Source organism: Rhamphochromis longiceps, linkage group LG14 (assembly GCF_057381845.1).
Source record: "Rhamphochromis longiceps isolate RC_006_pf linkage group LG14, R_longiceps_female_GT1.1, whole genome shotgun sequence".
Lineage (NCBI taxonomy): Eukaryota > Metazoa > Chordata > Actinopteri > Cichliformes > Cichlidae > Rhamphochromis > Rhamphochromis longiceps.
Window position 1 is genome coordinate 37,493,828 of NC_140570.1, and position 23,618 is coordinate 37,517,445.

At 43.0% G+C, this 23,618-nt stretch overlaps 1 long non-coding RNA gene across 1 annotated transcript; it reads left to right on the forward strand.

Annotated features, from left to right (window-relative positions):
• Positions 1-8,254: 8,254 nt before the first annotated feature.
• On the forward strand, positions 8,255-10,764 carry LOC146654645 (uncharacterized). Its single transcript, XR_014914759.1, has 3 exons — positions 8,255-8,324; positions 9,520-9,642; positions 10,378-10,764. It is a non-coding gene; the product is annotated as an uncharacterized LOC146654645 (long non-coding RNA).
• Positions 10,765-23,618: the final 12,854 nt, after the last annotated feature.

Consider the following 23,618-nt stretch of genomic DNA (forward strand, 5'->3'; position numbering starts at 1 on the left):
AGGGGTATCAAACATGTGGTCTGGAGCACAGAACCGGCCAGTCACAGTGTCCAATCTGAACAGTTACAAGTGAGATAATGTCAGCTTTACCACACAGCCATGAATATTTATGAAAATGTAAAAGTCCTTTCTAAACTATTTAAAACTTTTTGAATTGTTTTTTAGTTTCAAAAACAACTAAAAAATGTTGTTTCTTATGTGATCCTTCATAAAACATCACATATTTTCCAACATAATTCAGGGTTTGGTTTGGTCTAAGTAAGCAGAGAAGTCCAGGCATCCAGTTTCCATGCAGATGTTTACATGAAGCTCATCATCTGATGATGAAACTTACTTTGTACCCAAGCAGCCCAACCAGAAATTGAAAGTGTACATGCATCAAGGGACGGAGCGCATCCCGTCAATAGGTCCAAAGTGCAATCGAGGCTAATCCCATGATCTTCTTATTTTCTTGTAGACCGAAGTTGAAAATCTGGCAGTATTTATTTTTGTGATTTTTTTTCCACTCTCAGCCGTCCTTCTCCTGTATTTGGGCCTGTTTGTTAATTTATTTCAATCATGTAAACAATATACAGGTACATTTAGCAAAGAAAATTAGAGAAAAAAATACTATACAAAATAAAGTTAATACATTTCAATATTGCTTCTGTTCTGATTCAGTTACATGTCGAAAGGGAGAGGGAAGAAGTACACATTTATTTAATCCCACCCCTTTGCCATAAGTTATCCGTCAATATTTAGTCAGCTTCCTTACTGATAAGGAAGGACGATCGTGGCTCAAGAGTTGGGAGTTCGCCTTGTAATCAGAAGGTTGCCGGTTCGAGCCCCGGCTCGGACAGTCTCGGTCGTTGTGTCCTTGGGCGAGACACTTCACCCGTTGCCTACTGGTGGTGGTCAGAGGGCCCGGTGGCGCCAGTGTCCAGCAGCCTCGCCTCTGTCAGTGCGCCCCAGGGTGGCTGTGGCTACAATGTAGCTGCCATCACCAGTGTGTGAATGTGTGGATGACTGGATATGTAAAGCGCTTTGGGGTCCTTAGGGACTAGTAAAGCGCTATATAAATACAGGCCATTTACCATATAATCTGTAATAAAAATAGTGAACAGATTTCTGATATAATATATACTATAATATCACATCAGGAAATTTTCTAAATAGCGACATTCACTTAATTTCAACATTTTCCCTTTTCTTCATAGCTCAAGAAGATCATATCTTTATAACTGTCATGTTTCGGCTGTGTACAGGCAGGAGAAGGACCCAAACGCAAAACTCAAGACAATGAAATTAAACTCAAAAAGCTGCTTTATTGCAGAATGGCATGGAAAACTAAACTGGGACATGGATAACTAACACACAGGGAAACACAGCAATGAGGGAGACTACGACACTGACAAAGAGAAACACAGGGCTCAAATACACGAGGGAACAAGACACAGAAGGAGAGCACAGCTGGGAGTAATCAGGCTGGATGGGGCAAGGGAAGCAAAACTAGAAACACTGACATGAGACACGGACCTTCAAAGTAAAACAGGAAACACACTGACTGAACTCTAGACATGTAAACTTAACAGCAACTGGGGAGACAGAACATAGGAACCTGAAACATGGTACAAAAACGTCACAGTAGACACAACATGGAACACAGGGAAGCCATATTACAAAGCCAAAGAACTAAACCTATGATAACCATAACTGAGACCTAGGGAAACAAGAAACAGTACAACAAAGGACTCAAAACATAATCCATAATATAAAAACACGAGATCTCTTCAAAATAAAATAGGAAACATAATGAGACGCAGACATGACAACCAGAACTTGACAACGTAAGACACAGACATGAAACACATGAAGAGCAGGGGAGACTTAACATGGGTTGGAAACACAAGGGGGAACTAATAAGCAAATAAACATAGGAGACCTAATGACCTAAAATGTGTTTAGTTTTCATTGATGTGTGTGTGTCCTACAATAGTCAAGGGTGAAAATGAAGTTTAGTTTACAGATTTTTTTCTTGCTGTGTCTCATTATGCCAGCAGGTGGCAGTACGTTAGTCGAGTCGTCTGTGTTGCTGCTCCGTCCAGTTGCTGCAGAATCATGTCAGGAAAAGTCAGGAGAAAGCTCCAGAGTCCAATTTGGGATTACTATGAATATGACTGTGTTTTGGATAAAGCAAGTGTCTTGTAGTGGAAAGAGACAAATTATGAGGGACATTTCGAAAGGAAAAAAAAATCCCACAAACCTTAAAGTGCACTTGAAAAGCTCACACAAGAAGGCTAACCTAGCCTAGCCAAAACCAAGCGCACCATCCAGTTCGTGGACTGGTGCCCCACCGGTTTCAAGGTCGGCATCAACTACCAGCCACCCACTGTGGTTCCTGGTGGAGACCTGGCCAAGGTCCAGAGGGCTGTGTGTATGCTGAGCAACACCACCGCCATTGCTGAGGCCTGGGCACGACTTGACCACAAGTTTGACTTGATGTACGCCAAGCGTGCATTTGTTCACTGGTATGTGGGTGAGGGAATGGAGGAGGGTGAGTTTTCTGAGGCTAGAGAGGACATGGCAGCTCTAGAGAAGGATTATGAAGAGGTTGGAGTTGACTCTGTTGATGGGGAGGGAGATGAGGAAGGTGAGGAGTAGGTTCATTGCAATAAAATCATCAAAGTTATGCAAGTTCGCTCAGAAGCACTGTTACGTTGTTCTACCAAATCTTGTTACACATTCCTGTGTATATTTTTCAACTTTAAATAAATGTGTTTGAAAATGTGTTTTAATGCTATGTGAGAGTGTAACATGGAGACATGACCACTTTGTTTTGTAGTTCTGTTCTTTCAATATCAGCACTTTCTTTTATTAAGGTGCTGCTTAATAAAGAGTACATGAGCTGTTTAATCACTGGTGTGCTTAATTTTAACCCCCCAAAATCTAGAAAAGAAAGTTAACCGCCAGGTTAATTCTGAATAAAGTAAAATAACGTAAATAAATTAAAATATAATAATTTAACATTATAATAACTAAAAGCGACATTTTTAGTGAATCTATATCTTTCTTAACCCCCCTAGTTCACAAAGCCTTAAAGTTTACTCTTCGGGCGCCCCTCATCCGCCATTTTTTTCTGCCAAAATTATCCACACCCACTGACGCGCTATGCATTCTGGGATATGTTGGGCCACGAAGTCTACACCGCCACATCCTTAAAATTCAGGGAAATGAAGGACGCATTTGAGGGCCGGATTTCGAGCAGCCTTCGAAGTGGGACAGCCTTCGTCGCGTCGCTGTGACGTAATCGGCCTTAAAATGCGGCCTTTAAGGCTGCAGACCCTGAATTGGGAAACAGCCATAGCCTAACATATGAAACAGGAAAAGACGGCCGTGTAATCCCTTTATTTCCCTTGAGAGAGAAATGGATCTGAAACCACAGAAATCAGAGTGTTTGCAGAGTGCAGACACACAGATAATAAAGACATGCTGCTCGGAAATGTTAGATACAGATAAAAATGGTGTGTGTGTGTGTGTGTGTGTGTGTGTGTGTGTGTGTGTGTGTGTGTGTGTGTGTGTGTGTGTGTGTGTGTGTGTACTGAGCCCAACTGCCTCAGTAATTATGGACCTTATAGTCCTTACAAACACTGTTTCACTAACTTCAGTAAACATTTTACATACATATGTCAATGCTGTGTAATTTACAGCAAACGCCGTGAACGCAGCGGTGCACGAGCCACTGCAGTGGAGCTCACGTACAGCTTTGTGGGCTCAAAATGTGGTTAGAAATATTTTGTACTTGTACTTTTGTATGTGTAAAAAGAATTTGTGTGTGTGTGTAAAAAAGATTTGTATGTGGACTTAGCCAAAAAAAAAACCCCGTGTGAATCTCTGCAAGTTACAAGTACGAATTTTGACCCTATTTTTCTTCCTTTCATCTGATTGGTCAATGTCATGTCAATCACAAATGTAACAATCCAATCAGAGAACAGATGGGTTTGGCTGTCGGAGGGGAGCTTTTTTGAACTGCAGGTTATTACTCTATAATATTACTTACTCTAATATTACTAATAATAATTATTAGTAATATTAATTATTAATTATCTAATAATATACTAATCTAATATTACTTACACCGCACTTTACAGTTATTTATTTGTAAAAAATGTTTTGATTGATTGAATCTTTATTTTGAACATGTTGAAAAAGTACAACAAAATAGAATTAAAAGAGACAAATGAACAAAGCAAAACAAAAGGAAAACGAGCAACCACAACTCATAATAAGCATAAGCTTATTTAATCCCACCCCTTTTCCACTATCTAGTATCAATAGACTACAGAAATACCTCCTTCCAATTACATTATATGTCCTGTGTATTTATTTATTTTTTTAATATATATACATATATGTTTCTATCTATCCATACATATGTATACACACATACGCACATATACACATTTTCAATAACCCCATTAACACCTCAAGGATACACAACCTACAAATATATATATATATATACCCATACCAACATACCCGTGCACCTGCACACACATGAAAATATTAGACAAGAACACCCTATCAAATCTCTACCTTTTCCCTGTACCCTGTAAAAACCATATCCTTAAACCGCTTTTTAAACTGCGCCATGCTCGGACATTGCTTCATATCTTTACTTAGTCTGTTCCACAGCTTCACTCCACACACAGAGATGCAAAAACTTTTTAATGTTGTACGGATACGAGGATGTTTTAAATTTAATTCCCCCCTCAAATTGTATCCCCGTTCCCTTTTAGAAAACATTTTTAGAATATTGTCAGGAAGCAGGTTATTTATTGCTTTATATATAATTTGTGCTGTGAGAAAATGAACCAGATCTGTGAATTTTAGAATTTTTGATTTTAATCTTTAATTTTAGTGGATGTTTGGAATCATGTATGATTTTTGTTCCACTTCTCACATGTTTACCACTTTGTGTTGGTCTTTCACGTGAAATTCCAATAAAATTGATTCATGTTTGCGGCTGTAATGTGACAAAATGTGGAAGAGTTTAAGGGGGCCGAAACACTTTTGCAAGCCACTGTAAGGAGCTTGGAAAGAAAAGCATCTTGCATCAGGACATCCAGATGTTTTTCTTCTCTACAAAGGTGTATTAAAAAAAAGAACAGCAAATTATAATATTACAGCGGATGTGTGACCTTAAAGGTTTCTGGCTGAAAAAAGGTCACTGATCAAACTGATTCTTGCTCACAAAAAACATTTTAATCAGATTCTCTGGAGGAAAATTTGAAAACATTTCCTCCTAACTTCTCAGTATTCACTTATCAGCATTCAGTCAAACGTTCATTTACGGGTGTAGTTAAAAAACTGCTAATAACTGACTTTCCACAGCAGTTGTTTGGTCGGACACAGTGAGAGATGTAATCTGTTACTCTTCATGTGAGAAAGAAGGTGTCTCTGAGATGTACTAATAGTGTGTTAGTTCCAAATAGTAAATTAGTGAATGTATTTCATGGCAGTTTGATTATTCTGGGACAAACAGTGCAGTCTTCCTCAAAGCATCACTGTGAATATAATCATATAATGTTAAAAATATAATAACAGTCTTTTTATTATTGCTCAATGAAATAAATATTCAGCCCTTCAAAGGTGACTGACCTACTTCAACAGCCAAAATCACATATTTCTGGAAGGTCCACTCACTGGTTATTCAGCATGCCAGGCTGCAGTTACACCATGCAGACAAAAGAGCACTCGGAGCAAGTTAAAGGAAAGTTTATTCAAAAGTAGAAGTCTGGGAATGGAGACAGAGGAGTTCACTTAAATCTGTCATCATGAAACGGAAGCAATCAAATCTGCCTAAATCTGACACTCAAAGGTAGAGTTGGATGTCTCGAGACCGGTCTCAAGACCACTTTTACGTGGTCTTGGTCTCGTCTTGGTCTCGACGGACTTTTGTCTTGGTCTCGGTCTTGGTCTCGACGGACTTTGGTCTTGGTCTTGTCTTGGTCTCGCTGTTTCGGTCCTGCGTTCTCAAATCGACATAGTGTTCGGGAGATTTGGAGTCAACCATCAGCGGAGCGGGGGGGTGGCTTACTGGGCTTAAGCCCGGGTCATTTTTTCAGAAGCATGGGGTCTTTTGGAGTGTAATTTGTTAGTTAGATGCCTGACTGACAACTGTATAAAACAAGAACAACACACGAAGCACAGAGCGCACCGTCGTAAATTCCCCCTAATTTTGGTATGATCCGAGCTCAGGCACTAGGCGACTGAGCACAGCACCCATGTGAGCGAGGGGGGAGAAGCTGCTGCCTGCGAGTTTGCAGCAGACAGAGGAGAGCTTAAGTTTGACCAGGTACCAAAGCAAATCATTCATACTGAACTAATAATGTAAATATGACGGTGTATCACAAAAGATTGATATCAAACTGATCACTTGGTTGCGTTACTTGCTCTTCGAGTGAATCAACAAATGGATAAATAAAAAGCCGAACAGCAATGCTGATTTTTTAGAGAGTCTTAGCTTACATTTCATATTTTCAGTTGTTTCCCTCCACGGCTAAACAAACTCTCTAAATCGGTTTCAGTTGTGTACTGATGTACACAACAATGGACATAAGGAGCTTCTTTCAAAGAAAAAACTCAGGTAGATGTTATTTTATATATTATGCTTTGGATGTTGTTCAGTATATCTATGCAAAACAGGAGGAATTTCAATACACAGCAGGATATTCACAGTTGAAACCAGATATTTACATACACTTTATGGAGAAAACATAAAAACTTTTTTTTACTGTTAAACATCAATTTAGAGTAAACTTTTGTTTTAGATAAATAAATGTTGAAATATCTTTTGAATTAGTGAAATGTCGGAATAAAAAGAGGGAGCTGTCTATTTTAATCACTTTCATCAAATGTAGGAGTACATGTACACTAAGTTTATTGTTAATTAATAAGAAACTCCAGACGATTCCATTCTGAGCTGAAGAAGCTTCTGATAGGTTAGTAGAGTCCATGTGAGTAAATTGGTGGCACACCTGTGGATGCATATAAGGCAAAACACAGAGCCTGTTTCTGTGACATGGGAAAATCAAGAGATGTCAACCAAAACACCAGGAAAAGAATTGTGGAGCTCCATAAGTGTGGCTCAGTTTGAATACAATTTGGTGCCATTTGCAATTAAGAAATACAGATAGTTTCTCTCTTTACTCTTAAAGTTAACAAATATGTTTTTTATATTTAGCAATCTAAAAAAATAAACATTTAGTCTGATTTGATGTTACAATTAAAAAAGTGTTTGTGTTTTTATCTGAAGAGTACATAAATATCTGGTTTCAACTGTATAGTTGATGATGTTGGTGTTTAGCTTGTCAGCACAAAGAGGGAGAGAGAGAGGAGCAGAGAGGGAGAGAGAGGAATAGAGAGGGAGAGAGAGGAACAGAGAGGGAGAGAGAGAGGAGCAGAGAGGGAGAGAGAGAGAGGAGCAGAGAGGGAGAGAGAGGAGCAGAGAGGGAGAGAGAGGAATAGAGAGGGAGAGAGAGGAACAGAGAGGGAGAGAGAGGAACAGAGAGGGAGAGAGAGAGGAGCAGAGAGGGAGAGAGAGAGAGGAGCAGAGAGGGAGAGAGAGAGAGGAGCAGAGAGGGAGAGAGAGAGGAGCAGAGAGGGAGAGAGAGAGAGGAGCAGAGAGGGAGAGGAGCAGAGAGGGAGAGAGAGAGAGGAGCAGAGAGGGAGAGGAGCAGAGAGGGAGAGAGAGAATGACGACAGAACAGAGATGAACAAGAGCAGGTGAGACACACATGTTAGTCAAATGGTTGTTTGCCAAAACTCATCAGAACATGTACCTAGTGTTTCTTTTTAGATACCATTTGTTACTTTTCAAATTCTATATTTATTAAGTTATGCAGGCTTGTTTGCACAACAAGGCTAAATAATTATATAAACTTTTCTCAATCTAAATATTGTACTTTGGTAGAATTAAAAAATAAGTGTAGTGCAGGTCTATGATGATTTTTAGTGCTACTATCATCTAGTTCTGATTCTGGTTCTGTCTTGGTTACTGTTGTAGTCCTGTTTTAATTCCGGATCAGTTCTGAGTCTGGTTGAATTGGGGTTTAGTCCCTGTGTCTTGATACAGGCCCGACTTTGTTCTGCCTTGCTGCTTAATTAAAAAACTAGTTTAAGGTGTCCTGCATATGTATATAGAATAGCATCTGGCTGCAGTTTAAAGACTTTTTTTGTCTCGGTCTCGGTCTTGGTCTTGTCTTGGTCTCGGATTAGGCGGTCTTGACTACAAGTCTACTCAAAGGTAAACTGGATACCTGGCTGACCATCACGTTCACGACCAGGTGAGGACGGATCAAAGATCAGGAGTCGATTTCAGGCTTGGGCTTGCTTTCATCATATTAGTCCAATCCAATCCAACTTTATTTATAGAGTACGTTAAAACCAAAATGGTTGAATAAAGTGCTTTCCATCACAAAAACTGAGATAATAGTAAAAAAAAAAAAAACATAAACAGACAAAGAAAGTGAAATAACAATAAAATAAATACATAAATGAAAAAAAGATTTAAAAATTAAATGCTTAAATATATTAAATATTAAAACTAGTGCTGTCAGTGTTAATCTCATTAAAATGACGTTAACGCCACGCGGCAAATCTCCGTTAGTGAATTAACGCAGATCGTGTGGTTGTTTGCTGACAACAGAAAAAAAACATCAAAGGAGAAAAGTTGCATCTAAGAACACGTTTTTTTCTTACTGATGCTCATTAGTGAAACACAAAGACATTAGACAAAAATGAAACTTTAGACCCTCTCTTCCCCCAACAGAAGTCAAAGGGATCTTCCAGGAATAGTGACACTATTTTCTGGAGAATTGATTGGTCAGTACGTCGTGATTTCATACCTGCTGATCTCTAATCTGGAACCTAACCGGCACCAGCAGAGTAAAAGACACTTAACAGCTAAATTGAATCAAGCATAAAAACATTTTAGGCATCAAGACAAGTCATATTATCTGTGAATTTCCTTTTTGTGATTAGTCAGATGCTGCCAACACCTCCCTTTCCTTGTGAAGGTGCATGAGAAACCCTGAATTAACTTTGCTAACCAGCGGTTATCCAGATCACGACTGTTAGTGTAAGTGAATCCAGATGATGGAAAGAAAACCTGGGCATGCTGAAATCACTTCGTAGTATATGCCCCAGGGTTCAAAGGCCATCCAGTCGCACCATAACAAGAACATGGGAACACTAATGTTGTTTCTCCTTTTACAGTCATAATCTGCATTCATGAATGTTAAAAATGATTTTATTAGAAATGTATTTTGAAACAGAAGAGGTGTTTCAGTTAAGATAACACAGAACCACTTCAGTGATAGTGGACAAGATCTTTCCACTGCTGTGCAGTCCAGATGTACAGCTCACAGACTGATGGCAACCTCTCAGAAAACACGAGTTACAGTAGTAGTGATAAACAGCGAGACAAAGATCCTCTGCTGAAGCAGAAAAGGTTTTATATATTTCCTATGTAACCTGCAGGGGTGATTCTCAAGTCTGTTGGAGCCCAGGCAAAAAGGGACAGGGACACCTGACAGCCCAGTGTGCCCAGCAGAGCTGACATGATGGCTGTTTCAACTGAATCACACACTCTGCTTGCCAGAGGTGAGTGAGTGGAGTCATGTGGGGTTCCTTTAGGGAAGTCAGGTCCAGCGTACCGCCACTGCAGACTCTGCACATTATCGCTGCTGTAGACTCAAATTGTGCTAACAGTGCATTGTGGGTTGTGTTGTATCCGAATCTGCTGGCTGGCATCTTTTTCTCAATCCTGCCAAACTCCGCCCCTTTCATGTAAGCGTGCAGGGAAGACCCTGGGTTAGAGAACTGATAACAAACTCTGTGTGACAGTTTATCCTGATTACAAACGTTAGGGTACGTGAATCCAGATGATGGAAAGATAGCCCGGGTCTGTTGATGAGTCTCCACTTAAACACTGACTTTGTTTGTGTTTCCTGGAGTCCCGTCAGTCCTGTAAACCAGCGTCCCCAACCTTTTTTGTGCCACAGACCTACAATATTCTCAAGGACCGGCCTTTAAGGTGTCGAGGATAAATACAACAAAATAAAACCAGTACCGCTGCCAAAAAAAGAAGAGTTATTCAAAACACATGAGAAAAGACCCAGGGAAACAGAGTTAATGATTAAAAAAGATTTTAAAAAATAATGCTTAAAAATTCAAAGTTTTTCATTAAAATATTTTAATTAAAATAAAATATTTAAAAAAAAAATTTAAGCTCTACCACCAAAAATCAAAAAATAAAAATAATAATAAATGATGATAACATGTATTTATTATGTTGCTCTTTGTTTGATTTCTCTTCTGTTTTTTTTCTCCATACAGGTGATCCAGGTGTTTTGTTTGTTTTTCTTTTTGTTCCTTCCCCCCTTTCTCATCATCTCTTCTCCCCTCTGTTTTTCTTTCTCTCCCTCTTTCTTTCATTCTTTCCTTCTCCCTGTCCTTTCCCCCAGTCATGTCTGTCCCGTCTGTAACAACTGATAATAAAATAAAATAAATACACAATTATAATAAAGGTCAATCAAATGGACCAACATGGCATCTTTCTCGGCCTTCAAACAACAATTCTGATAGCTAAAGATCCAAATGGGACAGGCAAATAAATAAATAAATAAATGATGATAACCATGTGCAGCTTCTCTCGTCTTCCATTTTTCCCTGATATGTTTCAGACACGTGTTAAAGTGTGTTGGCTGCATATTAAGTTCAAAATGCTGATGAGCTCTGATCCAGTTGACTGATATACTCTGCTCTACATCCTGCACTGAAATATGAGGATTGTGTGTTTATTAAAATTTAAAATCATCATGGAGTCATTGACAGAAGAGCATCAATGTTCAGCCTGTTAGATTAGATTTAGATATTTTTATTTCAGAAATGATTCCTAATAAAAATGGAGAATATAAAAACACAATCAAAGCAGTAAAGTCCATATTATGAAGTGTTTGCTGTATCAGACAATCATGTTTATTCACAACAATGAAAACAATATAGTGCAGATAAACATGGCGCTGCAATGAATCTGCTCTTAAACACAATAACAAAATGCATTTTCCAAGAGAGATGATAATGATTCACATCAGAGTGAAGAACGAATACATTTACAACTGGTTTCTAACATTTCTTATAGATCGAACTGATCACTGATAGAAACAGAAGAATATTCAAAATGATACTCTGAGAGATACATGAATGAGATGTGGATAAACATCAAATCACATAAAACAAAAAGCACAAAATCACTATAACTGAAATAAAATATGAGCAGAAATATAGAAGAATTAAGTCAAAAGATAGAAAAAGGCAAAATGTTTAAAATATATAATCACATAAGAGACTGAACCGTCCAGTCAGGTCACAGATTCATATCTACAATAATATTTTTGTTTGGATTTAATCACTTCTATGTATTATTATTATTATTATTATTATTATTATTATTATTATTATAAGCATATTAAGTGTGTGTCTGAGCTGAAAGCTGCTCTCCTCTCCTGGTTTTCTGTATCACACAGACCACAACAACACAAAGCATCACCTGCAGACCGCTGAGCAGTATCCACCTGACTCTGTAGAAGGTCGAGTAAACCCCAAAGGGCTCTCTGTAGATCAGAACAAATGTTTCTGCTGACACACACTCATACTCTGACTTAAAACCTGCACACACATACTCTCCTGCATCTTCCAGTGAGACATTAGAGATTATCAGGCTGTCACGGGAACAAGTGATTCTATTGTCACTGCAGAACTCAATATCGTACACAATTTTGCCTTCTGTTTGGATCGACTTCATGAACATAAAGCCCGAAGTACTAGTTTTCCAATCATCAGAGCATCTCATAGTGACTTCATCTCCCTCTGAGAAAACCTTTACTGCAGGTGGACCAAATTTAGGGCACACCAAAAGCCCGTACGAATGTATTACTTTTTCACCTACACAGCTGTAGATACCTGAATCATTTAACATTAGTGATGGAAGTACCAGCGAGAAGTTTTGACCAATAATATTGTAGGAAGCTGCCTCCCTCCACCAAACTGGGGGCTGGTCATGAATGGGGTCCATGAAGGGACACTCCAGCACATCTGTGTCTCCCTCTGAAGCATAACGTAGCTTTGTTTGTTTGGTCAAACGTACAGAGTAAGTGCTCACACACTGCTGTTGGTTCATCAACAGGCAGATGTAAGACGTTGGTTGTGTGTTGACATGAAGAAGTGATGCGTTTGTCACCTGCAGGAAACTTTCTTGGACTTTATTCACCTTCAAAATTCTGTCTTCGAAACTCGTCCTGAGTAGTTGTAGTAGTACTTCAAAACTACTCAGCCCGGCTTGTTGTTGCCACTCCCCGTAATGTCTGATCCAACGCACCGTCAGATTCTCACCTGCTCCTTTACATTGTACGTCTACACTAGAATCAGAAGCTAAGATAGATTCTTCCCCCTTTACTGTCTTACACACAGTTAGGCTGATGTTTCTCTCATATGTCACGCTGCCCTGAGTCCAGCACACATCTCGGTACAGTCCAGAGTCTGAGTGGGTCAGGTTGTTGAGAGTAAATGAAGGAGAACCATGAAATGTCTCAGGAAATGAGAGTCGTCCTGTCAGGTCTTCATGTACTGTGAAGTTTCTGTTCCAGGGGTCAGAGATGTTCCACAGGACCAGAGTATCTTCACCAACACGTCTGGAGGTGATGCAGGAGCTGTTTTGATCTGGGAGCTTGAACTGTAAAGAGCCTCCTTCTTTTCTTATGGCGATAAATTCTTCTGCATGAATGTTGCTGATGAGAGTGAACAGCAGGGAGAAGCAGAGCTGTGCGACTGCAGCCATCCTGCTCAGAGGTCTCCTGGTGAGTGTCGTACAAGCACTGACTCTGCTCGCTTCATGAGCTTCCTGTTTGTGGTTGGAGGAGGAACGCCACTTCTTTATCACATCATCAAGGAACACTTTGAAGCATTTGGCTCGATATCACGCCGTATATCTGCTTTCACTCTTCACAGGTCAAAGTGTGGACACAGTTTTTTTTTATACTTCGTTGCATGGGTCCAGGGGTATCAAACATGTGGTCTGGAGCACAGAACTGGCCAGTCACAGTGTCCAATCTGAACCATTACAAGTGAGATAATGTCAGCTTTACCACACAGCCATGAATATTTATAAAAATGTAAAAGTCCTTTTTAAACTACAGGGAGTGCAGAATTATTAGGCAAATGAGTATTTTGTCCACATCATCCTCTTCATGCATGTTGTCTTACTCCAAGCTGTATAGGCTCGAAAGCCTACTACCAATTAACTCATTCACTGCCATTGACGTCTATAGACGTCAATTGAAAAACTTACGTTGACTGCCATTGACGTCTATAGACGTCAATTACGTTTTTCAATGGGAGGGGCCAGAATACAACCTCGGGCAGCTTGTCAGTGAATTTTATTTTTTCATATATTTGTAAATAAATTGTTTTGATAAAACATAACCTTTCTCAGTGTTATTTCTGTTTTATAGAAGTGAAAAACTATTTTATATGTTAGAGGTGTCACAAAGCAAGAAATATTAGTGTCAAAGGCACTTTTCTGCTTGAAATGTATTTTTCACAAAAAGCTCGTTTTCTCCCTTTTTTTGGTCAAAACAGGCATTTTTGGTGGAACCCACCTCTCTTCTACAGCTGATTACTAAAGAATGGAAAATGGTAGAAACAAGCTTTTTTTTTTGGATGAAAGAAGAGAGTCTGTTCTTCATTTTGGTAGGTTCAGCGTTTATATGATCATAACACACAGTTTTCTGTGGCTCTTCAAAAATGAGTAAAAATGCTCAAAAACCCTGGCAGTGGGGAGTTACCTGATTTGAAAATGGCTGGCAGTGAATGAGTTAAGCATATTAGGTGATGTGCATCTCTGTAATGAGAAGGGGTGTGGTCTAATGACATCAACACCCTATATCAGGTGTGCATAATTGTTAGGCAAAGTCCTTTCCTTTGGCAAAATGGGTCAAAAGAAGGACTTGACAGGCTCAGAAAAGTCAAAAATTGTGAGATTGTCAGGTTAAGGCTGTGTGCAGGTAGGAGTGGAAGTAGAAGGACCCAAAGTGCAGACACTCGGAGGCGGAAAGTGGCTCAAAACTCAGCTGTTATTGCTTGATGGCAAAAAGTGGCAAAATGTAACAGAAATCCAAAATCCAAATAAACTTACATGACCAGGCAAACGGACCACACAGCATAAATGAGAGTAGATCACGACACAGACACAAAGAAACACGGGGCTTAAATACACAGAGGGAGCAATCAGGGAATGGGTAACAGGAGGGAAACACAGCTGGGGCAAATCAGGCCTAACGAGACAAGGGGAAGCCAAACCAGACACATTAACATCAGACATGGACTTTCAAAGTAAAACAGGAAACATAATACAGACTCACAGGCAGGCACTATAACAAAGGGAACAAAGACGTGGGACCAGGGCAGACATAGACACTGACTGGATGTGGGGATACAGCAGACAGGAGAGACAGCAACTATGGAACACAGACAGAAAACCAGAACACTAAAACTCTAAACAAACCCCACCCAGAGAACCTAAACTAAGAATGATCCTAAAACCCATAAAGCAAAGCTAGAATATAATGAAATAACAAAATCAAAGAACCAAAAACACAAAACACTGGGTCAACGACCCAGGGACCCTAACAGTACCCCCCCCCCCCCCTTAAGGGCTGGCTTCCAGACAGCCCAAATCAGAACACCAAAAACAAAAAACAACCCAACCAGGGCGGGCGGTGGGGGAAACAGGACGGAGGGCACGAAACAAATGATACACATCGAGCCATAAACCAAAACACAGGGAACAAAGTCCAAAACAACAGCACTAAGGCCTAGGAACAGTCCAAAAGCAAACAAACAAAAGAGCCCATGAAAGGCGCAGAGGCCCAGGCAACAGTCTCGAAAAAGTTCAGGGGGGCGGCCCGGAGGCTGATGGCACAACAGTCCAAATCCGGGATGGTCAGGGGGGCGGCCCGGAGGCTGACGGTCCAAGAGCCCAGAAAACAGTTCAGGAGGCCGGGCAGGCGGGAGGCACCGGCGGAGCAGATCAGGAGGCCGGCCGGGCGGGAGGCACCGGCGGCGACCGAGCAGATCAGGAGGCCGGGCGGGCGGGAGGCACCAGCGGCGACCGAGCAGATCAGGAGGCCGGCCGGGCGAGAGGCACCGGCGGCGACGTAGTTCAGGGGGCTGTCCATGACGGCGGCGTAGTTCAGGGAGCCGGCCATGATGGCAACGACGTCCAGTCATCGGCCGGACCGGACGTACAGGACGAGCAGGCCGGACGGGACGGAAGGAACGTGCAGGCCGAGCAGGCCGGACGGGACGTGCAGGATGAGCAGGCCGGACGGGACGTGCAGGACCAGACAGCATGGGGACCTCAGGCGCAGACGAAGCGAGACCGAGCGAGGCTGGACCAGGAAACGCAGAGGCTGAGGCTGGACTAGGCGGAGCTGCAGAGGCTGGACCAGGCGGGGCTGAAGACTCGGAGGCTGGACCAGGCGGAGCTGCAGAGGCTGAGGCTGGACCAGGCGGAGCTGCAGAGGCTGGACCAGGCGGAGCTGAAGACTCGGAGGCTGGACCAGGCGGAGCTGAAGACTCGGAGGCTGGACCAGGCGGAGCTGCAGAGGCTGGACCAGGCGAGGCGGAAGCAGATGCTGCGGGCGGTGTGGATGTTGAGGTTGCAGGCAGTGGAGCCGGTGGTGGCTGAATGGCCTCGCCAGAACCGTCAACAGACACTGGGATGTGCTGGCTGGGTCCTCCCGGACACCCAGCTGAAGAGGCAAGAGGCTGAACGGGCCCCTCGGACCCTCCAGCGGAGACAGGAGGCTGAATGGGCCCCTCGGACCCCCCAGCGGAGACAGGAGGCTGAACGGGCCCTCGGACCCTCCAACGGAGACAGGAGGCTGAACGGGCCCCTCGGACCCTCCAGCGGGAACAGACGGCTGAAGCGGTCCCACGGACCCTCCAGCGGGAACAGACGGCTGAAGTGGTCCCTCGGACCCTCCAGCGGAGGCAGGTTGCTGAACGGATGACCGAGGAGAGGAGTGACGGTGGCGTCGCTTCCTTCTAGACGAGGGAACAGGAACCGGTGGAGAAATGGAGACCTCATCCTCTGACCACATGGCCGCCAGGAAAAAGGCAGGCGAATGGACAGGCGAACAAGGTCCCGGCTGGTGTGAGGAAGGAGAGGCAGTCTGAGGTAGCGACGAGGCAGGTGGTGAGTGTGCGTTGTCCTGGGGTGGCGGTAAAGAAGTGGAGGTGGAGGTAGAGAGAGCAAGCTCGCCAGCCCTGACTTGCTCCCTCCAGGCAGCTATGGAGCTGCCCAGCACAGTGTCCATAGAAAGCTGAGTAAGCCGAGGGTTGCTCCGAATGATGGCATCTACAGCGCTTAGCCCAACGGCCATGGTCCTCAAATCATTGGCCTGAGCAATGCGGTCAAGGAGCTTAATCATCCGCTCCATCTCAGCGTTGAATCCAAAAGCTGAAAAGTCTGCGGGGTCCATGTTCTGGTCGTGATCTTCTGTCAGGTTAAGGCTGTGTGCAGGTAGGAGTGGAAGTAGAAGGACCCAAAGTGCAGACACTCGGAGGCGGAAAGTGGCTCAAAACTCAGCTGTTATTGCTAGATGGCAAAAAAGTGGCAAAATGTAACAGAAATCCAAAATCCAAATAAACTTACATGACCAGGCAAACGGACCACACAGCATAAATGAGAGTAGATCACGACACAGACACAAAGAAACACGCGGCTTAAATACACAGAGGGAGCAATCAGGGAATGGGTAACAGGAGGGAAACACAGCTGGGGCAAATCAGGCCTAACGAGACAAGGGGAAGCAAAACCAGACACATTAACATCAGACATGGACTTTCAAAACCAGAACACTAAAACTCTAACCAAACCCCACCCAGAGAACCTAAACTAAGAATGATCCTAAAACCCATAAAGCAAAGCTAGAATATAATGAAATAACAAAATCAAAGAACCAAAAACACAAAACACTGGGTCAACGACCCAGGGACCCTAACAGAGATATCTTGCAGAGGGATGCAGCAGTCTCAAAATTGCAAAGCTTCTGAAGCGTGATCATCGAACAATCAAGTGTTTCATTCAAAATAGTCAACAGGGTCTCAAGAAGCGTGTGGAAAAACCAAGGCGCAAAATAACTGCCCATGAACTGAGAAAAGTCAAGCGTGCAGCTGCCAAGATGCCACTTGCCACCAGTTTGGCCATATTTCAGAGCTGCAACATCACTGGAGTGCCCAAAAGCACAAGGTGTGCAATACTCAGAGACATGGCCAAGGTAAGAAAGGCTGAAAGACGACCACCACTGAACAAGACACACAAGCTGAAACGTCAAGACTGGGCCAAGAAATATCTCACGACTGATTTTTCTAAGGTTTTATGGACTGATGAAATGAGAGTGAGTCTTGATGGGCCAGATGGATGGGCCCGTGGCTGGATTGGTAAAGGGCAGAGAGCTCCAGTCCGACTCAGACGCCAGCAAGGTGGAGGTGGAGTACTGGTTTGGGCTGGTATCATCAAAGATGAGCTTGTGGGGCCTTTTCGGGTTGAGGATGGAGTCAAGCTCAACTCCCAGTCCTACTGCCAGTTTCTGGAAGACATCTTCTTCAAGCAGTGGTACAGGAAGAAGTCTGCATCCTTCAAGAACAACATGATTTTCATGCAGGACAATGCTCCATCACACGCGTCCAAGTACTCCACAGCGTGGCTGGCAAGAAAGGGTATAAAAGAAGACAAACTAATGACATGGCCTCCTTGTTCACCTGATCTGAACCCCATTGAGAACCTGTGGTCCATCATCAAATGTGAGATTTACAAGGAGGGAAAACAGTACACCTCTCTGAACAGTGTCTGGGAGGCTGTGGTTGCTGCTGCACGCAATGTTGATGGTGAACAGATCAAAACACTGACAGAATCCATGGATGGCAGGCTTTTGAGTGTCCTTGCAAAGAAAGGTGGCTATATTGGTCGCTGATTTGTTTTTGTTTTGTTTTTGAATGTCAGAAATGTATATTTGTGAATGTGGAGATGTTATATTGGTTTCACTGGTAAAAATAAATAATTGAAATGGGTATATATTTGTTTTTTGTTGAGTTGCCTAATAATTATGTACAGTAATAGTCACCTGCACACACAGATATCCCCCTAAAATGTTATATTGGTTTCACTGTGTGATGGCATGCCACACATGGTAAGCTCCACACCTCATCACCCGTTGATTCACTTTAGTTTAATTTACAGTCACTACTTTAAAATATTCTATTTATTGTTCAATATCGTTTCTTTATTAAATGTATTCATTTTTCCATCACACCTTCCAATGTTTATATGGCGTGCACACATATTAACCTTGCAAGGTCAAAGTTCTGTTTTATGTTATATTAATACATCTTTCTTTGTTTGAGTTACCTGGGGGTTGGTGTCTCCTCCTGTCTGGCAAAGGGCTGGGAGACCTGAAGTACTACTGACAGCCTAATTGGATTGCACCACATGCTTCATTGCCTGGGGGGTGTTTCATGTTTGTTTAAATGTTTTGTATTAGTTGGTTATATGGCAGCCATCTTGTTTTCCCCCGTGTGTCATTTGGTTTAGCTAAACCAGTATTTAAGTCCCCCTGTGTGTCGTTTCAGCAGGTCAGTTTGTCATATGTTTGTTTGAGGTTTTGTTAATTATTATCTTGAGTTTAGTCTATTGAGTTGACCTCTTTTATTGGTCTGCCTGTTTAAGTTTTGGCTTTGTTAAATATGTTTTCATATTTTTGGGTCAATAAAACCCATTTTTTGAATTAAAACCACCTGTGTCCTTTATGCTTTACTGCTTGGTCCCTGACAATTGGTGGAAGCAGTGGGATCATCCAGTATTGGACACAGGTCTTTTTTCTTTTTCTTTTTTTTCTTTCTTCTGTTTTTCCCCATGAGGAGGAAGAATGCATCGTGGTGGCAAGAATGAAAAGAAAAAGGGATCTGCTCAGCAAACCTGCGAAGAGGAGGAAAATGGAGCCTCAGGAGTCACTGAAGTTGTGGAGAGAGTTGAAAAGGAGCCTACTTTGTCTGATCTAGTCAATATGCTACATGCTCACATGGAACAACAGGACATCCGGGATGCAAAACAGAGTGAGTTAAATGCACGACAAGAACAGCGATTTAAAGCCTTTCAACATCAGTTTAGACTTTTGCAGTCAGGAATCCAAGTCAGAACATCACCATCAGATTCTGCAGAAGCTCGCTCTGACTCATTAGAGTTTGATATTCATCCTTCTTCCTCTGTTCAGCAGGCCCAGGCTGAACCAGTTATGACTAATTCCAATCCAGCCATTTCACCAGCATTTCAGTTTCCCCTACAAATAGAGGGCAGATTGGAAAGATTAACTGAAGCTGATGATATTGAACATTTCCTGATCACATTTGAACGTATGGCTACAGCTTATCGACGGCAGAAGTCAGATTGGGTTTTTCATTTGATACCCTTGCTTACTGGTAAAGCTAGAGGTGCCTATGTTCACATGGACATTGATGATTCATTAGACTATGATAAAGTGAAATCAGCTATTCTGTCAAAATATGACATTAACCCTGAAACATATAGGCAAAGATTCAGATCCCTGGACGTTCAACCAGATGAAAGCCCTCGGGAGCTATATGCGAGACTGAAGGAGCTTTATGGGAAATGGATCCAGCCGAAGGGTAAAACTATTCATGACATTGGTGAAACTATAATCTTGGAGCAGTTTCTCAGAATGTTATCTCCTGAGCTTCAGGTTTGGATCAGAGAACACAACCCTGGTTCAGCAATGGAAGCGGCTCGGTTAGCTGATGTTTTTGTTGCTGCCAGAAAGAAGGGGCAAGCATGGAGCCATAATGCATGGAAGGTATCGAGGGACACCCGGAAGATACCTCAGCAAAACCATCTGGATTCAGCAAATACAAGCACCAGTAAGAGCTCTCAGTCTACCACTAGACCACCAAAGGCCTCTGGTAAGAAGCTCATTTGTTATCTTTGTGGATTAGAGGGCCATACAAAACCTATGTGCCCAAGAAATTCTGCTAAAATGGTGCAAATGTGTTTTGCTCCTCGTTCTAATGCTGATCCTGAGCAGGAGAGTGCCAAATCCATCAAAATGAGCCAGATTGAAGTGAATGGGGTTCTACTCAATGCCCTTCTTGACTCTGGCAGTTCTCGGTCTCTTATTCACTCAGATTTTGCCCCACCTAATATTGTTCGCACCAGTGATACAATTTCAATCTGTTGTGTCCATGGAGATGAGAAAAGATATCTGACAGCTGACATCTACATTAAAGTTCAGGACCAGATGTATCTGCTGAATGTGGGTGTTGTGAACAGTTTGCCTTACTCTGCCGTGTTAGGGCGTGACCTTCCTGTGCTTTTTGATTTGTTGGAGTCTGAGCAGACTGAGGAGTGCAATGTAGCTGTTACCAGAGCTCAGGCTAAGCAAGTCAGTACCCACTCTGAGACCCTGAGTGCCCTGCCCTTTTTTAATGAGGAGTTTGAGACAACTGTGGTGAAGCCACGGAAGACCCGCAGACAAAGAAGGCAGGAGAAATTCAAATTTTCACCTGTGGATACACTAACAGACGCTGAGCCAACACCGTCACCCCTAGGGTTTAATATTCCAACTGAAATTGCTGAACTCCAAAAATCTGATCAATCTTTAATATCTCTTTTCCGGAAGGCCAAAGAAAAGGAACCTGGAGTGGAGCAGGTTAACAGTGAGTACATCTTGCAAAATGACATTCTCTATCGTCAGCAGGGGTCGGTGCTGCAGCTGGTGGTTCCCCAGAAGGTTAGAAACGCCATTCTCACCTTAGGGCATTCTATTCCGTGGGCTGGCCACCTTGGTAAACACAAGACCACAGCTCGCATCAAACATCATTTCTACTGGCCTGGTCTTAGCAAAGATGTGGCTCAGTTTTGTAAAAGTTGCCCACAGTGTCAGATAACATCTGCTAAAATCCCCCATAGAGCTCCACTCCAACCTCTCCCTGTCATCGGCACTCCTTTTGAGCGTCTTGGAATGGATATTGTAGGGCCTGTTGAGAGGAGCAAAGCAGGAAATCGTTACATGCTTGTTGTAACAGATTATGCCACAAAATATCCGGAGGTGTTCCCTTTAAAATCTATAAAGGCCAAGCCCATTGCATTTTGTTTAGTGCAGTTCTTTGCAAGAGTTGGGTTTCCACGAGAAATACTAACTGATCAAGGCACTAACTTCATGTCTACTTTGTTAAAGCAAGTTTATCAGTTGTTGGGTATCCGGGGTCTGAGAACTTCACCATACCACCCTCAAACTGATGGGCTGACAGAACGGTTTAACCAGACATTGAAACAGATGCTCAGGAAGTTTGTCAACGACAGTGGTAACGATTGGGATCAATGGCTGCCATATCTACTCTTTGCTTATAGAGAAGTCCCCCAAGCCTCCACAGGTTTTTCACCTTTTGAGCTGTTGTATGGTTATGAGGTTCGCGGCCCTCTAACTCTGTTAAAGGAGACCTGGGAGGGAGACAAGGTGGAGGAGGGACCCAAGAACATTTTGTCTTATGTCATTCAGATGAGAGAACGGTTAGAGAAAATGAGTGAACTTGCTCAATCACATATGGTGGAGGCCCAGCAGCAGCAGAAATCTTGGTATGATAAATCTGCTCGTCAGCGTGCGTTTGAGCCAGGACAAAAGGTGCTCGTGCTCCTCCCCAGTGACAACAACAAATTGTTGGCAAAGTGGCAGGGGCCATTTGAAGTCATGAGGAAGCTGGGACCCACCACATATGAGGTGTCCACCCCAGGGCAGTTGCGCTCCAGCAAGGTCTTGCATATAAACCTTCTGAAGGAGTGGGTGGAGCGTATTGAACACAAGGCAGATGCAATGCTCATACGGCGAGTGCCTGAAGAAGATGAAGCAGATGAGCAATATTTACCACCTGCTGGCTCTCTGGATTATGATCTCAGCCATCTCCCAGAGGACAAGCAGCAGCAGGTGAGAGAAATGTGTAAATCAGCAGTCTTTCAAGAGAATCCAGGGAGAACTGACATTGTCGAACATGATATTGTGGTACGAGAAGGTGCCTCTGTGAGACGATTAAGTTACAGGATCCCGGAACGTCTGCTGCCTTCATTGAAGAAGGAAATTGATTTGATGTTATCCCTAGGGATCATCGAAAGATCTAAGAGTGAATGGTGCAACCCTGTGGTCTTGGTACCCAAAAAGGATGAGAGTATGTGGTTCTGCATTGATTTCAGGTACCTGAACTCCATATCCATGTTTGACTCCTACCCGACACCAAGAATTGATGATCTACTTGAACGTCTGGGAAAAGCAAGGTACCTGACCACAATAGATCTGTGTAAGGGTTACTGGCAGGTCCCACTCACTCAACGGTCCAGAGAGTTCACAGCATTCAGAACACCATGGGGGCTTTTCCAATTTACAGTCTTGCCATTTGGACTACATGGAGCTCCAGCAACTTTCCAACGGCTGATGGATCAGGTATTACATGACTGCTCTGACTTTGCTGCTGCTTACTTGGATGATATTGTTATCCACAGCAACACCTGGGAGGAGCATGTGGAACACCTGCGAACTGTTCTGGACCACCTGCACTCAGCTGGGTTGACGGTGAATCCGTCAAAGTGTGTTTTCGCCGCTGCTGAGACAGAATACCTGGGCCATGTCATCGGCAAGGGGGTTATCAGGCCACAAGTCAGCAAAATCGAGGCCATGGAATCATCCCCCCTGCCCCAAACAAGGAAGCAGCTGAGATCCTTTTTGGGCATGGCAGGTTTCTACCGTCGTTTCATCCCTCAGTTCTCCAACAGGGCAGCTCTGCTCACAGACCTGACGGGATCACGTTCCCCCAATTACATCCAGTGGACAGAGGAGGCAGTGGCAGCGTTTCATGACATACAACAGTCACTAAGTAAGCAACCGGTTTTGTACAGTCCCAACTTTGATGAACCATTCATATTACAGACTGATGCTTCAGATCGGGGCCTGGGAGCTGTCCTCCTTCAGGAAACCATGGAAGGCCGCCATCCAGTGGCTTACATCAGCCGGAAACTGTTTCCACGGGAAGTTCGGTATTCCACAGTAGAGAAGGAGACCTTAGCGATCAAGTAGGCCCTGGACTCCTTCCGCTACTATCTACTGGGAAGAGACTTCACCTTGGAAACTGATCACAAAGCACTACAGTGGCTTGAGCAGATGAAGGACACAAATGGGCGAATTACCCGCTGGTACCTGGCCTTACAGCCATTCCGATTCACTGTCCACCACGTACCAGGCAAGGAGAACCTTACTGCTGACTATCTCTCTCGCTGTTCCAGCGAGAGCTCTGAAGAGGGGAGGTGTGTGATGGCATGCCACACATGGTAAGCTCCACACCTCATCACCCGTTGATTCACTTTAGTTTAATTTACAGTCACTACTTTAAAATATTCTATTTATTGTTCAATATCGTTTCTTTATTAAATGTATTCATTTTTCCATCACACCTTCCAATGT